The following is a 22,101-nucleotide window of genomic DNA, read 5'->3' as shown; positions in this document are numbered from 1 at the left end:
AGGGTCCAAGTGGCACTGGGGAACCCGAATTTCCACAAATGCTTGCTTCCCACCACCCGGCTTCCTGGTCCCACACGCCTCGCCTGTTGTTCCAGTCTCTGCGCCTGCTCGCATCTCTGGGGAGTCACCCGGTGGGGCTCCCCAGTCCCCGCAGCAGCGTGTCTCTCTGACTCGCAGGGCCCTGCTCTCCCTTCTGTGCTCAGCAGTTGTTTCAGATTGGGAGTCAGGAGGCCATTCCCACACTTGAATCAAGGCTGCAAGAGGAGCTTGAGCAGAAACAGCACATCCTGAGGGCAAGGTGACATGTTCATTGCCCTTGCGCCCTTCCTCCTTCCCCAGGAGCAGGTCTCCTGGCCACTCTGACTGCACGGGGGACTGCTGCCATTTATCAGTCTTCAAATTTGTGCCTGAATCACCTGCTTCCAACTCCTCAAATACAGACTGGCTTAGCTCAGCCCGACTAAGACCAAATTAGGAAGGGTCACTGTATTCCACGGGACTCCACCAGAGCCCAGGGAGCCAGGCAGAGGGCAGGAGGATCAGGCCACCAAAGGTCACCAACACACAAGCCCGTACTGGTGACATCATCATGGATGGAGGAGATGGGCTGGCAGTTTTTAAGGCTGGCCCCCTGCTTGGGACACATTCTGTTGGTTTCTAAGCCTATGGGCCACTGGGGAGAGCTGGAAGGAGCCAGGGACAGCCACAGGGAGGTGCCACCACACCTGGGAAACACCTCGTGGGTCTGGGCTGCAAGTGATCACCCACAGTCTCAGCCCCTGCACAGCGGTTGCTCCTGTTCCTTATGTGGTCCCGACACCCAGGCACCAGGACACGCTCTTCCACGGATGCAGGTAAGATAAGAAACCACCCTCAGGACTCTCTTACATGTCTTTTCACACCTGTGCACAAATAAATAGGCAAAAGATCTCCTCTCAACCTGCAGTGACCTCAAAATTCCATAGCCAAGACCAGGGTTACTTAAATAATTTGAGCTCTGCAATGCAAACCTACAAAGCCACTAAAAGAAGCAGAGCATGCTGGTGAGCAGCTGTGAGTAGTAGCTGAGATTCATTACAGTTCCGTAGTAGGACTCGGGAAAATGCTTTTGTGTGTGTAGCAGGCTGTGATGGGGCATGTGGTCCCAGCTGAGGCCCCTACACTGAGAGCAATAAGAGCTGAGTGTCTCACATCTTAAGGATGCCGGTCCACGCACGACAGCAGATGGTCTATGAGACCTTAACAGGGGCTATCCCATCCAGGCAGACTTGCCAAGAGGTCCCTAAGCCATTTTGAGCCCTTCTAGAAGGGTGAGTTTGATCAGGGAGCTGGTGAGGGAAGAGTCCTTGTAGAGGAAATTCAGGGACAGTTTGACAGGAGCTTTGGGGATGTCAACCTTGCTCCTACCATGGGGAGTGCAGAAGGGGGCTTCCTGCCCACCTCTCCTCACATCCGCCCCACCTCAGCCCAGAACAGAGGCAGGGAGGAGAGCCTTGAGGAGCCTGGCCTTGGAGCTGGGTGCACTGACTGGATCTTGCCCTGAGTGGAAGAGGAGGGCTGGCCTAGAGGGGCTGCAGGGGAACAGCAGAGTTGCTCAGCAGGACAAAGGAGACACTGTGGAAGGGGTCTGAGTTCAGGTCATCTTGACTGGCGTCCTCAGCATGGCCCATCATGAGGCAAAACTCTAAACACTGCATCAAAGTCTGGGAAGGGAATAAGCTGTTTGGTCCTTGGCTAGAGTCCTGCCAGCTGTCCTGTGCCCTCTAAGTATTGCATACACTGTGGACGTAGTGTCCCCTCTGCCTGGTCCTCCTATGTGAAATCCCCTTCCCAGCCAGCCAGCCTCCCAATCTGCCCTCCTGGCCCCACCCTTGAGACCCTATCTGGGGTAGTTCAGCTCTTCCGCAAGACCTGTGTCTGGGCTTCCCTCCACCCCAGCTCAGATCCTCCCAGGGGCCCATGCCCATGTCAGTAGAATGCATGAGGGACGCCCAAGCCCATTTGGTCCCAGGTGCCTCCTTCGAGACAGAGCCGTGCAAGGCCCTGGAAGTCTCCCAAAGGGACGTGGTCACAGGAACCACGCCTTCAAGGGCAGGAACCAGAGGAGGGGCAGGAACCAGAGGAAGAGCAGGCCACATGCAGACTCCGCAGGAATGAATGGACAGAGTTGGGAGGAGAGGGGAGTTTCTTGGAAGTAAACTCTCCCTGACATTGAGATAACTGGTTGAGTGTCCCATCCACAGAGTATGTGCCTGTTAGCAGGGCAGGAGGCCAGAGGGTGCGGACTTGGAAACCTGCCCAAGCTCATGAGGGACTCCACTGCTCACAGAGCAAGCAGCCTGACTTGTTCAGCTTGGAATCTTGGCTGGGACCACCAGGGTCAGCAAAGCAGACCTAGGAGAAGTCCTATATAATATCAGACTATCAGGATCCAATAGAATATGTGTGATATTGAGCTCATTGCATAAAAGCTACAAGTAAACATTGGGTTTAGGCCACTCAGGGAAAAACGACAGAGCCTCATTTCCATGAGGAACTGGCCTCATTTGAAGGCTTTCCACTCCGCCTCTCTCCTCACTTCCCCCGCGCTCCTTTCCTGCTGCATAAACTTTCACCACTGCCATCGACCAAAAAGCAAACAGAGACTTGGAAACCCCATGTACAACATGTACACTGCGATCTGACTGATTGCAATTGGGTAAACTAAAATGTAGCTTACCACCCAGGGGAGGCGTGATGTGTGAGTGCGCATATGCACGTTTGAGTGTGACTGCGGGTGAGTGTGTGTGTGTGATGGTGATGACAGAGGATAAGGCGTAGTCCTTTATCCTGTATCTGAGAAGATGAGTGGTTTGTAGAAACAGACAAATCTCTTAATTTCAGGATGAATGGCTCTGGCTGCTGTGAGCCCATTACCCTCAGATCATGCATCATAAAGGAGACCTTGTGGAAAGAGTGAGTTTACTGACTGACATCTCATTAATTCAGCTCTGGCAGGAAACAATGAAATCTAACTTTTCTAGATATCATGAGATACCCCGTAATCACTCAAGCTTACAAATGAGTGTTTTGTTGGAAATATTTTTATCCTTAACTAAAGTATTCAAAGCACAATTTAATTTTCCTTCAGACTCGGTCCTCGCTGTGGAAGATGGGTCATTCCTTGGGGCTGCAATCAGGATGACTCCAGCAGGGTGCCCACTTGGCCCCTACAGAAAAATGGCTCTAGGTCAACCGCATCTTGCAGCCTCATATCTACTCGTAATGGTCAGTTGTAACCGTGTGGATGAAGAGATTCGCAGTGGCACACAGGGATCAATTACAGCAAAATGGCCAAGGTGAACATCATACTAATCAATTGAACTGCTCTGGCTCAGCTGACACATAATCGATCGTGTCGTAATCCATCTAGTTAAAAGTTTGCAGAAGCGAGGAGAGGGGGCTGGAGCCAGATCCAGGGAAGCAGGAGTTTGCACCCGTCTCCTAACCCTGGGCAGCCACAGGTCTATGTTGTGGGGCCAATGTTATTATATCTACAAGTTCTGACCGAATTTACACACCACAGCCCTCTTGGAGTTACTGGTTGGCTCTGACCCCACCATATTCTGCGTGAGATTTGATGTGGCAGCCACTTGTTGCCATGTGCCTGGAGTCCTTACCCTCCAGGCAACCCTCTGAGCTCCACTGGCTGCACTGGGAAACCAGATTTTAAACAGATGGCTGCATGTCAGGGGTATTTGCAGCTGGCGGGCCATGCTTATCTGCGGAAATGCTGGCATTTGCACTGTTCTGTTTCTGCGGTTGCCTCCAGGACCTGGAAGACCAGTTCTCCCCGGCTGCTGATGCTCCTTTAGGGATCTAGACTGAACCAAGAGCCAGGAGCTGCAAAGCTGAGGCCCAAACCCTGGCTCTTGGTGACTGTCACCCTGGAGGGCCTGGTAAGCTGTGGAAATAAAGATAGGTCATTGCTGCTAATAACAGTAAAAGCACAAAAGGTGGCAAACGTTTTGTGTTTATAAATTAGAGTGGATTATAAATATCATATGAGGAGATCTCGAATTGTGTTTTTACATAGATTGTGTCATTTGCAATCCCATGAGGTAGCTACTGATAATCCCTCCATTTTACAGATGAAGAAACTGAGGCCTTGGTTAGCTGCAGACCACACTGATGTATCTGAGAGCCTGGGGCCTTGGCTTCCCACCAATTTGCCACGTGCTTCCTTGTGAGCCGCTTCTCCCCACCTCCTTCCACCCCCCCACTCCGTGTCTGTTACTTGCTCGCTTGCCTCCTGGTGCAGGAGAGAGAGGGCTGGAGTTACACTGCCCCGCTAGCCAGGACCGTAACCTGCAACTTCTTTCATCAGGGTTACCAACCAGAAAAGAGTTTTTAGTGTCTGATTTGATTATCTACTTACAAAATGCTTTTATGACGATTACATCAAAAATTAGCTGACTTATTTTTTCTCCAAGAATTTCCTTTCCTACATGGCCAACATTAGCCATATCCACGACACACTGTGGCTGACCCCAAAGGGCCAGGCCAGTTAGGAGTGGCGTTTGGCTGCTGGTAGCCAACTGTGGCTTAAACAAGAAAGAATTCTTTTTCTCTCTGGTGGGAAAGAAGGCAGAGCTGGGGTGGAAGCTCCCTGTATCCTTGGGGACAGTATATCTTTCTTGTCTGCCTTTCTGTGACAAACACATCCTTACTCCAGCCCAAAGGAAGGAGAGAAGAAACAGGCAGAAAGGACACACACTGCTTCCAAAGGAGTGGTGTGTGTCTGGTCCCATACAAAAAAAACAAAACAAAATAAAACAAAACCGGAAGCCACACAAAGCCTCTTTTGGTGATGGATGTTCCGGTGGTCTTGGGTTGGTGGGCTTCAAGAAGTGGGACTTCCAGCCCGATTCAGCCAAGATCTCCAGTCCCAGGCATATCAAGTAAAAAGAGGTGAAGATGAGTAGTTGGGAGACTGAGAGGAAAAGGAGCAAATGTGGCTGCTGTGGTGACCCTGATATTGGTGACTGCAGGAGGCAGCTGTGATCCTTGGAGCCGAGGGAGCTCAGAGGAGGTGCTGGCGCTGTACCTCTGAGCCCAGTATGCTGAGGCCGGCAGGCAGAGGCCTTGCCATGGCCAGGGCCCTGGCGGTGGCCATGACTGTCCTTTGCTGCCAGAGCAGTGAGGCTCTCCAGGGCACCTGTTTGTGTACCCACAGCCAACAGCTCTGAGCAGTTAGTGGGAAATTATAGCAACCAGTAAAGTCAGAAGCACTGAGGCTTCAGACACACACAAGGGCAGTATCTCCCCAGCTGCTAGCTAAAGACACTGACCTCTTTTGGTGATGGATGTTCTGGTGGTCTTGGGTTGGTGGGCTTCAACAAGTGGGGGTTTTAGCATGAGTCAGCCAAGATCTCCAATCCTGCAGCCTGGGACCCTGACTTGGTAAACACGAACACATCTGACACCCCTTGAGTCACCATCTATAGGAGGTAAGTGTGAGTCTGAGTTCCAAATATTTTATCAAGCCCGTGAGTGAAGCAAGCGCTGTCTGTCTGCAGGAAGATGTCTGTGGGGAGAGGGCAGACCTAAATCCAATGAGTCCCTCCTGGAGCCAGCCTCCAGGTCCACCCTCCCCCAACAGATGTCCTCTTGCAAATGAAAAACACTCAAGACATGGAAAGCAGACAGATGATGAGTCTGGTCCTTAGCCCGGACTGATGACAGCTGGCTCTGGGCCAGGTTCTGGACACAGGATTGCGGGCACACAGTTCGGACCCACCCCTGCGGTTCTTGTGGGATGGTCTTGGTCCAAACGTGAGCCCCTCTCAGGCCAAACGCCTGCCTACTCCATATTTTCATGTAATAATTTTAATTCATGTAAATGACGTTATTTCATCAAGGACAATTGAAGTTATGGTTGGCCACTTTGGGTAATTATTTATTTATTTATTTTTTTTTTGAAATGGAGACTCACTCTGTCCCCCAGACTGGAGTGCAGTGGTATGATCTCGGCTCACTGCAACCTCCGCCTCCCAGGTTCAAGCAATTCTCCTGCCTCAGCCTCCTGAGTAGCTGCTATTACAGGTACCCACCATCACGCCTGGCTAATTTTTGTATTTTTAGTAGAGACGGGGTTTCACCATGTTGGCCAGGCTGGTCTCAAACTCCTGACCTCAGGTGATCTGCCTGCCTTGGCCTCCCAAGGTGTTGAGATTACAGGTGTGAGCCACCATGTCCAGTCACTTTGGGTAACTTTTAACGTAGACAAAATAGTTATTTTGAGAGGCATCCTAAAACAAATAGAAAAAAAAAAAAATCTTGACTATCCAATGGCCTATATTCTTTAGTTGACATAAGGAGACTTCTAAACTCAATTCAGATTCTAATATTATCTACCTAAGTTATTCTACTCAGGTCAGAAAAAAATTTCAGTGATAAACTGAGAATTGTGCAGGGCATTTATATTCTAGGCTTTTCCGACTTCCTCTGACCGATCCATTTCCCAGGAGATGCAAAGCCTTGCTGGATAAAAGCTAAGTGGCGTGACCCTGAAAAGGACACAGGGTTAACACATCCTAGAAAACACAAACACACAAACAACAAAATAGAAACTCTTTTGACAGGAACACTTGGCAATATTGCGAACAAAAGAATAACTGGAAAGTAATATCCCATCCTAATTATAGAAAAAAAGAACTCGTGAGTTCTGAGGGATTCTGAAGGGGCTTCCAAGGAAGACTGCAGCTAGCCCCCTCTCACCTTCTTTTCCCCTTCTCTTCCTCTAGCTCTTGAAAGACTCTGGAGGTTAATTATAGCAACTGGTATTTTCTAAAGATGGCCTCTGTGTGGTTTCTAGTTTCATTGCTTTTCCGGAATCTTCCTGCCTCCTGGCCCCCAATCAGAGCAGGAGTTCATGTCTACCCCCCTTGGCTTCGGGTGGATCTTTGTAGCTCACTCAATTAATGGACTGTGGTAGAAGTGCTGCAGCATGGCTTCTGGAGCTGGGTTAGAACAGGCAACACAGCTTCCACGTGGCTGGCCAGCATGCTGGAGGGGAGCCCAAACCAGACCTGTGTGGAGAGACCACATGGAGAAGCCCGTGTGGAGAGGATCCCCAGGCAGATGACTAATGAGCCTTTGGTTGATTCCAGCTCCCATCCTCTGAGTCTCCCAGCTGCAGCCCCAGGCATCACAGAACAGAGACAAACCATTCTGCTGTGCCTGTCCAAATGTCTGATGCACAATATCTGTGAAAATATGTGACTGTTTTACACCACTAAGCTTTGAGGTAATTTGTTACACCGCCATAAAACTCAGAACATTAAGTAATGACACAAATGTTCCATCGTGATGTGCATATTCTAGAACTAACTAGCACAGATAAACAGATCTCCCACAAAAGAAAAATAATACATATTACAAGGTCTATTAAAATCCATGGGAGATGCTGTCCTAATTGGTTACAGAGAGTTTATATAAAATTAAAATAGATAATGCAAGAGATTCCAGAGGATAGAGAAAAATATTAACCTTCTCATTACGTGTTGATCCAAAGGAAAAAAGTTTAAGTATGACTTTCATTAATGACTTTGGTTACTAGGTTACAAAAGAAGCAGACTATTCACAGCTTTTAAACATGGCTGGAAATGCTTTAAAATCATTCTATAAATATAGAAGAATGTATTTAAAAGTTCATATAATGTTCTTGATAGATGGCTTTGTAGACAAACTAGAGTGAGATGGTGATTTTGAAACATCTCATTTTAAAACATCTCATTTCTGCTTCCATGTGGGATGTAGAAAGCTGCAAAGAATAATAAAAAAATCTGGCTAGTGTACCAAAGTTATAATTTTTCTTGAGTCTATCAAAGATCTAAGATTGCAAGGCAACCAAATAAGCAGAATTCCAAAGAGGGAGCAGGCACTCCAGGGAGACATGAGACACATGACGTTTCTCACCTTTGGCTCACACAGGAAAAACATGAAGCTATCAGATAAAATGTCAGTAAATCATTAAAGTCCAAGTGTGGCCTAAGATGTAAGTCTGGAATAACTGGGAAACCCAGGGAGTCACACTCACTCACAAAATCACTGAGGGCCCTCAAGAGACATATTAGGAGTGGGCAGGAAAGGGGGGCTGCTCCTTCAGAGGCACAGGTATGTGGGTGTGCAGGACAAGATCAGCTGCTGTTGGAAGACAGGAACAAAGCCCCACCCACTTCCCCTGGATCCTTCCTTTCTAAGCAATAAATGCCTTAAGACATTGAGGGAAGCGGACCGCATCCTCCCACATACAGGGCACAGGCAAAAATCCATTGCTCTTATAGAAAGAGTAGAAGAAAAACCTACATGCCTCTGGAACAGGGGAGGAAAACTAGCCCCAAGGACACAGTAGAAAATCCTTTGCTACTGTGGGAAGGGTAGATGCAAAAACTTCCTAGTTCTGGGATAAAATTAAGAAGCTATTCCAGGCCCAGGATCCTATACCAATACCAACCAGAAGTCTGCTACTACTGAGGGAGGGGAGAGCAGGACACTCCTGTCCAAGACCATCACAGTTACAAGGCAGAATTTAATTGCCATAGGAAGGAAGAGCAGAATTGCTGAGACAGCCCCACCCTAAGGTTTATATCTGTCTAAGAATGAGGTTGCAGCAAGACGACAAAGAAACCCCTATCTCACCATAAGCCTAGCACAGAGTAACAAGTAAAGAGAGTCTATCCCTGAAGAGGTGAGAGTATAGATAGAGTCCCTCTGTGGCAAAGGCATGCATGAACAGCTAAAAGGTAAAGGGAGTATCAGGAACACAGAAGAAAACCACCCAACACTCCAGTCCCCAATCTAAGTACAAGATATTATAGAAACATTTCATATTTACAGAAACTTGAAGTCTTAGCAGCACTGAAGATAGCAATAGCAACAAAGTAAACCCAAACCCAGCTCAGCTCCTAACTAGATCAACTTAACCTTGTACACTAAAAGTCAGACATAATAGGCATAATAATTTGGAGATGTAAATATTATTTACCTCAGTCTGTATTGTTAACACACAATGTCTGGCATTCAATCAAAAATTACAATTTTCTTAAAAAGCAAGGTAAAACAATCTAGAGATAAAGAAATCAACAGAAATAGATTTGATGACCCAGATAGTTGTAACCATTAGACAGAGATTTTAAAATTACTAAAATAAATATGTTAATGCATCTAATGTAAACGGGACAACAAACACAAACAAGGAATTTCACCAGCAAGAGGAACACTACAAGAAAAAGTAAAATAGAAATGCTAGAAATTAAATATATGACATCACAGATAAAGAATTCTTTTGACAGGCACATGAGTAGAATGAATACAACTTTGGAAAAATCAACAAATTTGAAAATAGGTCAACAAAAATTATCCAAAGAGAAACACAAAGAAAAAATAATGGCAAAAGCAAAGCAGAGTATTCAAGAGCTGTAGAACATCATCAGATGGGCTAATGTATATGTTATTAGAGTCACAGGAGAAGAAGGAATGAAGAGGAAGAAATATTAGAAGAGAAAATAGTCAAGGATTTTCCAAAAGTAGTAACAGACATTAAACCACAGATCCAAGATTCTCAGAGAACCCTATGCAGAATAAATACCAAAAATAAAAGAAAGGAAAAAGAAAACACCAACACTACCACTAGCAAAAAATCCCACTTAACTGTACACATCAAAAAAGTGGAAGATGAAGAGAAAAGCTTGAATATAGCAGAGAAAAAAGGGAACATTACAAGCAGAAGAGTAAAGATCAGAATTACAGGACACTTCTGATCAGAAACTATGCAAGCCAAAAGACAATGGAGTGACATTTTTAAAATGCTGAAAGAAAGGGAAAAATATCTCTCAACCCAGAATTCTATATTAAGTAAAAATATTTTTTAAATTAAGGTAAAATAAAGACATTCTCAAACAAAGTCTGAGACAATTCATTCTTGACTCATTTAAAGAAATTTCTTCAGATAGAAGGAGTGTTTTATGATCACCTTGAGGAGGATGGGATGGGCCCCTCCTCAATGGAATAGTTTAAATGTCAAGAATGATAAGGCCATATGAACCAAGAAGATATGGAAATGTTTCTTGCTCATGCCATGGGACTTTCTGAAGAGAAAGGGTCAGGTGCAAGTCAGTACAAATGGTGGGAGTGAAGCAGAGTTAATGGATTTGGCTTGTATTGTGAATAGGTGGTGGGACTGAGGAAAAGGTTCAAGCACAAAGGGTGGGGCTTGTGTGGTTCAAACTTCCTGCTGACACCAAGGGAAGAAATATGCAGGTCTCTGTAATTGGAAAAGGAATGAGGTTTGAAAGCTATCAAAGGTCAAACATAAAAACTGGAGTCTTACTCTTTATTGCATGTAATGTGAGAGCAGACAGAAATTTGGATCTACACCAGGGGTGTCCAATCTTTTGGCTTCCCTGGACCACACTGGAGATAGAATTGTCTTAGGCCACACATAAAATACGCTAACCCTAAGGATAGCTAATGAACTTTAAAAAAAAATCACAAAAAAATCTCATAATGTTTTAGGAAAGTGTATGAATTTGTGCTGGGCTACATTCAAAGCCATCCTGGCCCTCATGTGGCCCATGGGACATGGTTGGACAAGCTTGTTTTACACAAAGAAATGAAGAGCATCAGAAATGGTAAAGAATGGAAGTAAGTATAAAAGATTCCTCTCATTTTTATTGGAGTAACCACATTCCATCTTATATGTCCCACTATTTACAACCAAACTGTGGGTGAAATTTGTAAGGCAACCATCAGAAGACTGAGGGGCAGAGAACAGAAGGTGAATTGGCCAGGGATTTTGTGACATGAGGAACAGCCTGGCGGTGAGTTCCTTGTTACTATTTCCCTCCCATATATCTTCATTTGAGCACCAGAGAGGCCCACACTCAGAAATGCCAACAGGTACAAAAATCAAAGGCTCCAAGGAAAGCTCACTTTCTCTGGGCAAAAGTATTGATAAAGGGCAACCCTGAGAGATAGAACAGATTTGACTCCAGATGACAAGATGGTATCAAAAAAAGCAATACCATCCTCCACCCCCACGCAACACTGCAGCTGCAGGGACTGAGGGCAGAGCCCTATCAACCATTCCTGCCTCTCCCCTAATGATCAGGTACCCTTTTTTCTCCCCACTTGGAGTATACGGTCAGGGAGACTGTATTAGTCTGTTCTCATGCTGCTAATAAAGACATACCTGAGACTGGATAGTTTATAAAGGAAAGAGGTATAACTGACTCACAGCTTAGCATGGCTGAGGAGGCCTCAGGAAATTTACAGTCATGGAAAAAGGGGAAGCACACATGTCCTTCTTCACATGGTGGCATCCGGGAGAAGTGCCAAGCAAAAGGGGGAAAAATCCCTTATAAAACCATCAGATCTCATGAGAACTCACTCACTATCAGGAAAACAGCAGCATGGGGTAACCGCCCTTATGATTCAATTATCTCCCACTAGGTCCCTCCCATGATATGTGGAGATTATGGAAGCTACTGTTCAAGGTGAGATTTGGGTAGGTACACAGCCAAACCATATCAGAGACTATAGTTGGAGACCTGTTTGGCCATTTCTGTCTTGCTTTAAGGAGAAAGAACTTTTCCTCCTCTATACCAGGACTTTGAGCAAACTTCAGGGTGAAGCCCTTTCAACTGTTCTAATCCTACACTATCATGGGTAGAAGTGACACCCCTCCCTCCGTGTCTATTACTGTGGAGACTGTAGAGTGAATCCTTTCTACTATCCCTCTGCTGCACTAAGCAAATGTTAGCAAAGAGGTGATGCTCCTCTCCCACTCCACTGGTGCATAGTCTGTGACCATCCCCACCATGCACGAAACAAACAGCAGCATAGAGGCAGCACCTCCTCTCCTCCTAATTAGAGCAGGGGTGGGTAGGATTACAGAGAGGAGATAATCTGTGTATTAATTCCTGGGCAGACCCCCAAGCAGCCTATGTATGCCTAATAAGAATCAACACATTAAAAGATTGGAGAACTGAGCTGCAGTGTCAAATACTGCTATCATTTCACATTGGCCTCTAGGCAACGCATAAGCTGGGAAGACCAGGGTAGCAAACTAAATTGGCATTTCAATCACAGCCTACGAAAGTGTACCAGAACATACATTCTGAACCTAAAGAGGTTGATTGCCTGCTGAAAGAAGATTTAAATAGAAACCAGAACTTCATCACACAACACTCAGAATGTCCTAGTTAAATCCACAATTACTCATCATACTATGACCAAGGACATCTCAATTTGAATGCAAAAAGGCAACCAACAGACAGCAACACCAAAATAATACAGATACTATAATTGTCTGACAAAGGTTTTAAGGAACCAGCAGAAAAATGCTCCAGAAAGTAAATAGTAACACTGCGGGAGAAAAAAAGAAAAAATAGAAACTTTAAACAAAGGAAAAGAAAACTTACCACAAAATTCAGAAATGAAAAATAAAATATGTGAAGAAAAAGAAACTGTCACTGAATGGGTTGAATAGCAGATGGAGATGACATTAGAATCAATGAATCTGAGGCTAGATCAATACAAATTATCCCATCTAAATAAGGAGAAAATAAGACTTTAAAATGAATAGAATCTCACAAACACGTGGGACAGTAACAAAAAAAAAAAATCTAAAATTAATATGATCAGAGACTCAATGGGAAAAGAGAGTGTGGTGCCCAAAAATATTTGAAGAAAAAATGATTGAAAATTTTCCAAATTGGGCAAAAGACATAAGTTGACAAATTCAAGAGATTACGCAAACTCCAAGCAGGATAAATCCAAAGAAATCCATGCCCAAATACATAATAATCAAATATCTGAAAACTAAAGATAAATTTAAAACTTTTGGAAACAGCCAGAAAACAATGATTATTACCTACAGCACTAAAACTATTCAAATGACAGCATATTTCTTAGCAGAAATCATGAAGGCCAGAAGGATGTGTCATAACACTTTTCAAGTGCTGAAAGAAAAAGAAAAACTGTCACCCAGAATTCTATGTTCGGCAAAACTAACTTTCAAGTATGAGGATGAAATAGAGGTATTCTCAGATGAAGAAAATCTAAGAAAATTTGTTACCAGCAGAACTGCCTTAAAAATTTTTTTAGCAAAAGGAAGTTCTTCAGACAGAAAAGAAATGATAACAGAAGGAAATGTGGAATGTTTGGAATGAAGATGAGCCACAGAAAGGATATATTACTTTCCTATTGCTTTATAACAAATTACCAGAAACGTGGACGCTTGAAACAACACAGTGGATGAGTATTCTGGGCATGGCTTAGCTGGATTCTCTGTTTCAGGGTCTCACCAGGTTACAACACAGGTGTTGGTGGGACTGTGTTCCTTTCTGGATCTTGGAGTCTTCTTCCAACCTCATCTTGTTGTTAGAAGAATTCAATTCCTTGCAGTTGTAGGAGTGAGGCCCTCAGATCCCACAGGACACCCACAGATTTTGCAATGTGTTCCTAAATAAGCAGTTCCTATCAGACCATCTTTCTTCTTCAAGGACTGCTGTGGTTAGGTGACACCCATCTGCAACAACACAGTGTAATTCAGCACTCCACCCTTTTCAGGGTGATGTCAATGAAGTCCAACAGTGAGCTGAACATGAACCCCCACCTGGACCTGCAGACTATACCCAAAAAGAAGAAAAACTTAAAAGAAAAACAATTAGTTCTTACAACATAATATCCAAAATGTCCAGGATACAATAAAAAATCCATATACCAAGAACTAGGACATTCACAACTTGATTGAGAAAAGATGATAAAAAGGTGCCAACATTGAGATGACTCAGATATTGGGATTATCTGACAAGATTTTTAAAGCAGCTATCATGAAAATGTTTCACCGAGCAATTACTAACACTGTAATACAAATAGAAAGTAGAAAATAAATGGAAGATATGAAAAGGTACCAAGAGAAATTATGTAACAAAAATATAATTGAAATTAAAAACTCACTGGATTTGCTGCCTCAGTAGTGGACAGGAGATGATAGAGGAAAGAAAAATCGATGAACTCAAAATCATATCCATAGAAATGTCCAGTCTGCCAGGCATGGTAGCTCATGCCTGTAATCCCAGCACTTTTGGAGGCCAAGGTGGGTGGATCTCCTGAGGTCAGGAGTTCAAGACCAGCCTGGTCAACATGATGAAACCCCATCTCTACTGAAAATACAAAAATTGGCCAGGCATTGTGGCACTAGCCTTTTGTCTCAGCTACTTGGGAGGCTGAGGCATGAGAATTGCTTGAACCCAGGAAGCAGAGATTGCAGTATGCTGAGACTGCACCACAGCACTCCAGCCTGAATGACAGAGTGAGACCCAGTTTCAAAAAAAGAAATTTCCAGTCTAAACAAACAGAAAATTGACAAAAACAAATGAACTAAATAAACAGTGCTTCAAGAACCTGTGGGACAGTAACAACAACAACAAAAAATCTAATGTTTGTATCATTGGAGTCTCAGAAGAAGAGGAAAAGGTGTGGAATTGAAAAACATATTCAAAAATTGGCTGGAAATCATTTTTCAAAATTTCAATTAGTCCAAAAATAGGCCAAGAAAAGAGAAAAATGAGGACAAGAAACAGATGAAACAAATAAAAAACAATCAACAAAATGGTAGATTTAAATTCAATCATATTGCTAGTGACATGAAACATAAATGGTCTAACATCTTCAATTAAAAGTCAGAGATATCAGGGTGTGGTGGCTCACACCTGTAATCTCAGTACTTTGGGAGGCCAAGGCAGGCAGATTGCTTGAGCCCAGGAGTTCGAGACCAGCCTGGGTGACATGACAAAAACCCCATTTCTACAAAAAAATAGAAAAATTTGCCAGGCATGGTAGTGCATGACGGTGATCCCAGCTACTCAGGAGGCTGAGGTGGGAGAATCACTTAAGCCCAGGAAGTTGAGGCTGCAGTGAGCCATGATCATGCCACTGCCCTCCAACCTGGACTACAGAGTGAGACCCTGTCTCAAAAAAAAAAAAAAAAAAAAAAAGAGCCAGAGATTGTCAGATTAGTTGAAAAACCAAGACCCAATACATGTGATCTAAAATTAATTTTGTTTAAATATAAAGACATAGATAGATTACAAAAGTAAAACAATGGAAAAAGATATATCAAGCAAAAACTAATAAAAGAAAAGTGCGAGTGGTTATGCTAATATCAGAAAAAAATAGATTTCAAAACAAAGAATAATAGTAGGGATAAAGAGGGACATTACCTGATAATAAAGGGATAAATTAATCAAGAAGACCTCACAGGTTCTTCAAAAAATTAAACATAATTACCATATAAGCCAGCAATTCTACTCCTGGGTGTATTCCCAAAATAATCGAAAATTTGAAAGCAGGGACTCAAGTAGCTATTTGTGTATCAGCATTCATAGGAACATTATTCACAATAGTCAAAAAGTAGAAGCAACTCAAGTATCCATCAATAGATGAAGAGAAAAGCAAAATGTGGTATATATGTACAAAAGAATATTATTCAGCCTTAAAAAGGAGTGAAATTCTGACATATGCTACAATGTAGATGAACCTTGAAGACATTATGCTAAGTGACACAAAAGGACAAATATTGTATGATTCCACTTATATGGGGTACCTAGAGGAGTCGCATTCATAGAGAAAGAAAATAGGACGTTGGTTGCTAAGGGTAGGAGGTGAGTATTGGGAGTTATTATTTAATAGGGACGGAGTTTCATGCTGGGAAAATGAAAAAGTTCTGGAGATGAAGTATGGTGAGAGTTGAACAATAATGCAAATGTGCTTACTGTCACTGAAATGTACACCAAAAAAATGGCTAAAACAGTACACTTTATGTTATGTAAATTTTGTCACAATTAAAAAGGAAGACATCACAAGCCTAATTGTGTATGTCTAAAATAGTTTCAAAATACATAAGCAAAAATTAATAGAACTGAAAAGAGAGGTCAGGCACAGTGGCTCACACCTGTAATTCCAGCACTTTGGGAGGCTGAAGCAGGTGGATTACTTGAGGCCAGGAGTTCAAGACCAGTCTGGCTAACATGGCACAACCCTGTCTCTATTAAAAATACAAAAATTATCTAGGTGTGGTGGTGCATGCCTGTAATCCCAGCTACTCGGAAGGCTGAGGCAGGAGAATTGCTTAAGCCTGGTAGGTAGAGGTTGCAGTGAGCTGGGATCACAGCACTGCACTCCAGCCTGGGCGACAGAGCAAGACTCCATCTCAAACAAACAAACAAACAAACAACTGAAAAAAGAAATACAGAAAGCCACCAGAGTTGGAGACCACAACATTTCTCTGTCAGTAATTGACAGAATATGAACACAGAATATTGGCAAGGATATAGAAATCCTGAAAAATACTATCAAGCAAATTGATCTAATAGTCACTCATAAAACACATGACCTGAAGGAGTAGAATACACATTATTTTGAAGCGCCCATGTAACATTCAGCATGATAGACCGTATCTGAGCCATAAAGCAAATCAACAAATTTAAAATAACTAAAATAATACAAATTTTATTCTCTTACACAGTGAAAACCAATTACAAACTAAGTACAAAAATATATATTGAAAATGTATTTGAGGACATTTTGAAAACAAATAACTCATTTAAACAATTATCTTTAAATGATTTATTTAAAAATTATATTTTGGGCCAGGTGCAGTGGCTCATGCCTGTAATCCCAGCACTTTGGGAGGCCAGGGCAGGAGGATCAGTTGAGCCCAAGAGTTCAAGACTAGCCTGCGCAACATTGTGGGACCCTACCTCTACAAAAAAATTTAAAAATTAGCCCACCATTGTGGTGCACACCTGTGGTCCCAGCTACTCGGGAGGCTGAGGTGGGAGAATCTCTTGAGCTTGGGAGGTGGAGATTGTAGTGAACTGAGATCATGCCACTGCACTCCAGTCTGGGGAACAGACCAAGACCCTGTCTCAGTAATAATAATAATACTAGTAATAATAATAATAATAATAATAATATAAATCTTTTGACTAAAAGGAATTCAAAAGTGAAATTATAAAATACTCTAAATTGTACACAATAGAATTTGTGAAATGTATATCAAAGTTCAGAGGGAAATTTATAGCATTACTTACAATACTTATATTAGAAAGGGAGAAATGTCTCATATTAATGACCCAAGCATCTATCTTAAGAAACTAGTGGGAAAAAAGGAATACTGTTTGCAATCTGTGAGCATTTTTTATATTTAGTGATTAAAATAACAGCCTGGCTACTATCAGGGCCATTTTCCACTTTCTCAGCATGAACTCACTCTATCACATTTCTTTTGCTGTGAAATAAATTCTTTGATCAGAAGCAATTTCGTGTGAAACATTGAATAAAGCTAGAGAAGACAAATTCATGTTCAAAGTAAGTGTCTATTCCAGTGTGGACAAATCAACGTTCCCTGCTTGATGGGAGGGATTCAGTGGAATCATGTCTTTGTGCTTATATTTTTGTGCACAAGAATATGACATGCTTCATGAAAGGAAGAACTCGCTTAGTGCTAAATCCCCAGGGCTTAGGAGGGTGCATGTCATATAGGGGCTCCGTACTTTTGCTGAATGAAGAATACACTTAAGTGTTCTATAGCACAAAGTTTTCGCAGGGGCTTTTCTTCTGTTTCTTGGATTACATTTTCCTCAAAATGAACTCTTCATCTTTCTTTTGCAGACTGTTTCTTCCTGCCTTTCCAGGCGTCTGGGGTTTTCTCTCATTCCCCTTCTATCATATGTATGTGCGGTTGCTGAGCCATTTCTTTTTTTAAAGACCACTTTATTGAGAAGTAATTTATATGCTGTAAAGGTTATCAGCTTAAAGTGTAACTGGCTTTCTTCCCTTAGCACCATGTTTTTGAGGTTTATTCATGTTATGGTGTGTATCAGTTCTTCCTTCCTTTACATGATGAAATAGTATTCCATTATATGAACGGACTACATTTTGTTTATGCATTATTCATCAGTGGGACATTTGGGTTGTTTCCGCTTTTTTACTATGAATAACGGTACTGTAAACAAGTTTTGTAGTGTATGTTCTAAAACCTAAAATCACAATAGATAGGCTCTCCATCAGTTTATCTGGGATTAGCAGGGGATTGCAATCCAAGATACCCATGCCACAATGAACCAAGAAACACCTGAAGACCCTGGGGTCAAGGCAAACTTTTACAAAGACAAAAAGGAGAAAGTCATGTAAGCTGCTTTGAAACAAAAACTATTGACTGTTGAAGCTCATAGCTCCTCATTGGCCACACTGGCTGTTGCTGGGGAGATGTCTTCTCAGAAGCAGCTTAACATGGAATTTTTATGGTTTCCAGAGAGTCCTTGTAATAGTTCTTATTACAGGCGCATGTGTATGAGTACTCCTCCTTCAGGGCCTCCTGGGTCCATTTTGCTAGGGTTTGACCTAAGTGACCCCATTTTGGTGCTGACAACTTTCACAACATATCTCCACTTCTCTTGGGTGTATACCTAGAAGAAGTTTTGCCAAGTCACATGGTAACTCTATGTTTAACACTTTTACTAACTGCCAGACTGTTTTCCTGGGTGGCTGCATCACTTTACATCCCCACCAGCAACATATGAAGGTTCCAGTTTCTCCACATTCTCATCAATACTTGTTACTGTTTTTTCTTTTGTTTTTTAGAGACAGCATCTTGCTCTGTGGCTCAGGCAGGAGTGCAGTGGCGCAGTCACAGTGTCGATGAAGAGTCCAACTCTAAAATATTTGAAGAGATTTATTCCGAACCAAATATGAGTGAGGCACAGTATCAAGAGGTCCTAAGAACATGTGCCCACGGTGGTCCGGCTACAGCTTGAATTTATACATTTTAGGGAGACATAAGACACAAATCAATACATGTAAGATGTAGACTGGTTCCATCTGGAAAGGCAGGACAGCTCGAAGCAGGGGCTTCCAGATCATGGGTAACTTCAAGGATTTTCTAACTGGCAATTGGTTGAAAGCATTATTGTCTATAAAGACCTCTAATCAACAGAAGGGTGTGTCTGGGTTATGCTAAGGGATTGTGGAGACCAAGGTTCTTATCATGCAGATGAAGCCTCCAGGTTGTGAGCTTCAGAGAGAGAAGATTGGAAATGTTTCTCAGACTGAAAAAGGTGCCAGATTTGTGACTGATTCTCTGCTGTGTCAGGGAAAAGACCTGGAAAGGGAAGGGGACTCTTTGCAGAGTGTAGATTTTCCCAAGAGAAAGCTATGCAGGGCCATTTCAAGATATGGCAAAGAAACATATTTGGGGTTAAAATATTTTGATTTCTTTATCTGTCATGTGACGTTATGCCAGAGTCAGGGTGGAAAGTAAGCCACATCATATAGGGTTAAATAAATTTGCATTGAGATTTTATGATTTATAGGGTGCAACTCCCCAGTCCCTTAGATAGGAATTTGGGCAAGAGGGAAAAGGTCAGAGTTTAGTCCTCAGTAGCTAACTGGAACTCCACCTCCAGGGCTCAAAGATCGCTCCCACCTCAGCCTCCCAAGTAGCTGGGACTACAGGCACACACCTGGATTTTTTTTTTTTTTTTTTTTTTTTTTTTTTTAGAGACAGGTCTCACTATGTTGCACAGGCTGGCAGGCTGATTAAGAATTCCTTTTACTATAGTCATTCTAGTGGGTGGTGAGTCATTTCATTTTGTTCTTGTGTAAAAGGACAACTTCATAATATGTGAACAAATTCCCTTGGTTTTCTCTTCGAGCATTTTGCAAGTTGTATTTTGTGTTCTATTCTACATTCCGTGACCTGATACCTAGTGGTGAGGCAGGGAAAAGCTCAGCTGAGACTGTATCTTTGCTAGAATACCTGGTCTCTGGTTTCTTGACTAGGATTTTCTAAATGTCCTGAATGAAAGTTTCCTTCCCAGGGAGTGATGCAATGACCCGTGGGGGTCACCCTAGGCTTTAGCTCCTTTGTCTGGTTCAGCAGGGAACCCCTGAACCCATCAGAGTCCCTCCTGTTTATTCACGAGCCCTCTCTCACTGATCTCTTTCCAGCAGCCCTTTTCACTTCCCCCAGCAGTAACAAGAGAAAGATACAGATACCTCTCCTCTCTTCTCCCAATTAACCTGTTTTTCTCACCAGTGAGACCTTTTTTTTTTTTTTTTTTTGAGACAGAGTTTCACTCTTGTTGCCCAGGCTGGAGTGCAATGGTATGATCTCGGCTCACAGCAGCCTCTGCCTCCCAGGTTCAAGCAATTCTCCTGCCTCGGCCACCCGAGTAGCTGGGATTACAGGCACCTGCCACCATGCCCGGCTAATTTTTTTGTATTTTTAGTAAAGATGGGGTTTTGCCATGTTGGCCAGGCTGGTCTCGAACTCCTGGCCCTAGGTGATCTGCCTGCCTCGGACACTCAAAGTGCTGGGACTGCAGGCATGAGCCACTGCGCCTGGCCACCAGTGAGACTTTCTGAGTTTTGCTGAGCCACCAGGGCTATTTGCAGGAGTAATCTTACACACCTGAGCAATAATTTTTTTCCCCTGTATTCACCATTTTTTTTTTTTTTTTTGACATTTTTGGCATTTGGCTGTATCCTTTTGCTTGTTTGCTGTGGAGTTTCCTTTGTTTGCTGGTTTTGGGCAGGAAGGAGGTGCTGGCTTTTACTATAGTGTGTTCATCATTTAAGTATTTGAGAAGGGAGATGCTGTAATCCAGCTGCACAATACTGCTTTAAAAATTCTCAGCAATACTGAGAATTGTGTTTAGTTTACTCCCAGCAATTCCTCCTTACTCATTCATCAAACTCCTACTCACTGTGCACCTGCTGTATGGCAGGCAGGGCTCTCAAAACTGAGCTAGAGCAGAGAACCAGAGCCCCACCTTCATGGAGCCTTAGTAAATTATGTCCACATGTCTCCATCAAAGCTCATTTTGCATAAAAATGATGTGTTTATGGAAGATAATTTCAATACTTTACATTTAAGAATTTAGATCAAACTTGCCTAGGTTACAAAATAAACCAATAGGTCTAATGTATAGCATGAGGACCATAGTTATTGTATTATAAATTTGCTGAGTAGATTTTAAGTGCTCTTACCATGAAAGAAAAAAGTATATAATGTATATACAATAAAAGTTAAAAAAATGTATATACCCTCTAACATTCATGTGACACTTCATACTCTACCAAAAGTGCAGAATAGAGGGGAGGCTTTAGAGCAGGAGTAGAGGAATCTGCCTTCATTTTTCCTGGGTGTTGTTTTTTTTTTCCTTTTAATGCATATTCTGCTTATGTAGTGCCTTCATTTTTAGGCTTTTTCAATGTTGTATTTGAGAAGCTGCATCAGGTACAGCTCATTTTCCACTCATTGCTTACAGGATGAATTAAAATCATTTGCATATTCCTTAGCTGATGATATGCCCAAAATAAATGCAAGTCTGGCATAAGATATTAAAAAAAAAAAGTAGAGAGAAATGAAGTTGTGTGGCATAGAGAAGATATTTTTACATTTTAAAATCTTGAAGCATAAGATCTTTGAAAAAATCTTTTCATACGCACTATAAACCAGAGTTGTTCCTCAGCAATTTGCAGAAATCAGATCAACATGGTGTTACAAATATTTACTTGAAGCCAATTTCTGTATATTATCTCCCTGCAGCCACCTCAACTGCCAATCCCTGGAATTGTACACAGTCCCTTCCAAATCTTCAAGACACCCGTGGCATTAACTCAGCAAATAAACGACAGCCTCTGTGTGCAAGGCATTGTTCTAGGGATAATGGAGGTGATAGAAACAACCCAGCACTTTCCCATGAGGCATTACTGGGGTAAATGAAAGAGTGTTGACAAAGCAAGGTAGAGATTCTTAAGGGGAAATCAGGACAGATGGCAGGCTGTAGTGATAAATTGTGAATATCTAGAGATCAATAGAGGATGGTTGACTGATACGGTTCCCTACCTGTGTGAACAGGATGGCTATCTAATCATATCCCTTGGTCAGAGCCCATAGCTCACACAGGATGGACTGAGTATTTGTGTCCTTTCCACCCCAAATTCACATGTGGAAATCCTCACCACCATGATGATGGTATCAGGAGG

The sequence above is a fragment of the Rhinopithecus roxellana genome, chromosome 5 (assembly GCF_007565055.1).
Source record: "Rhinopithecus roxellana isolate Shanxi Qingling chromosome 5, ASM756505v1, whole genome shotgun sequence".
NCBI classification, from domain to species: Eukaryota; Metazoa; Chordata; class Mammalia; order Primates; family Cercopithecidae; genus Rhinopithecus; species Rhinopithecus roxellana.
Note: the sequence above shows the minus strand (reverse complement) of the source record.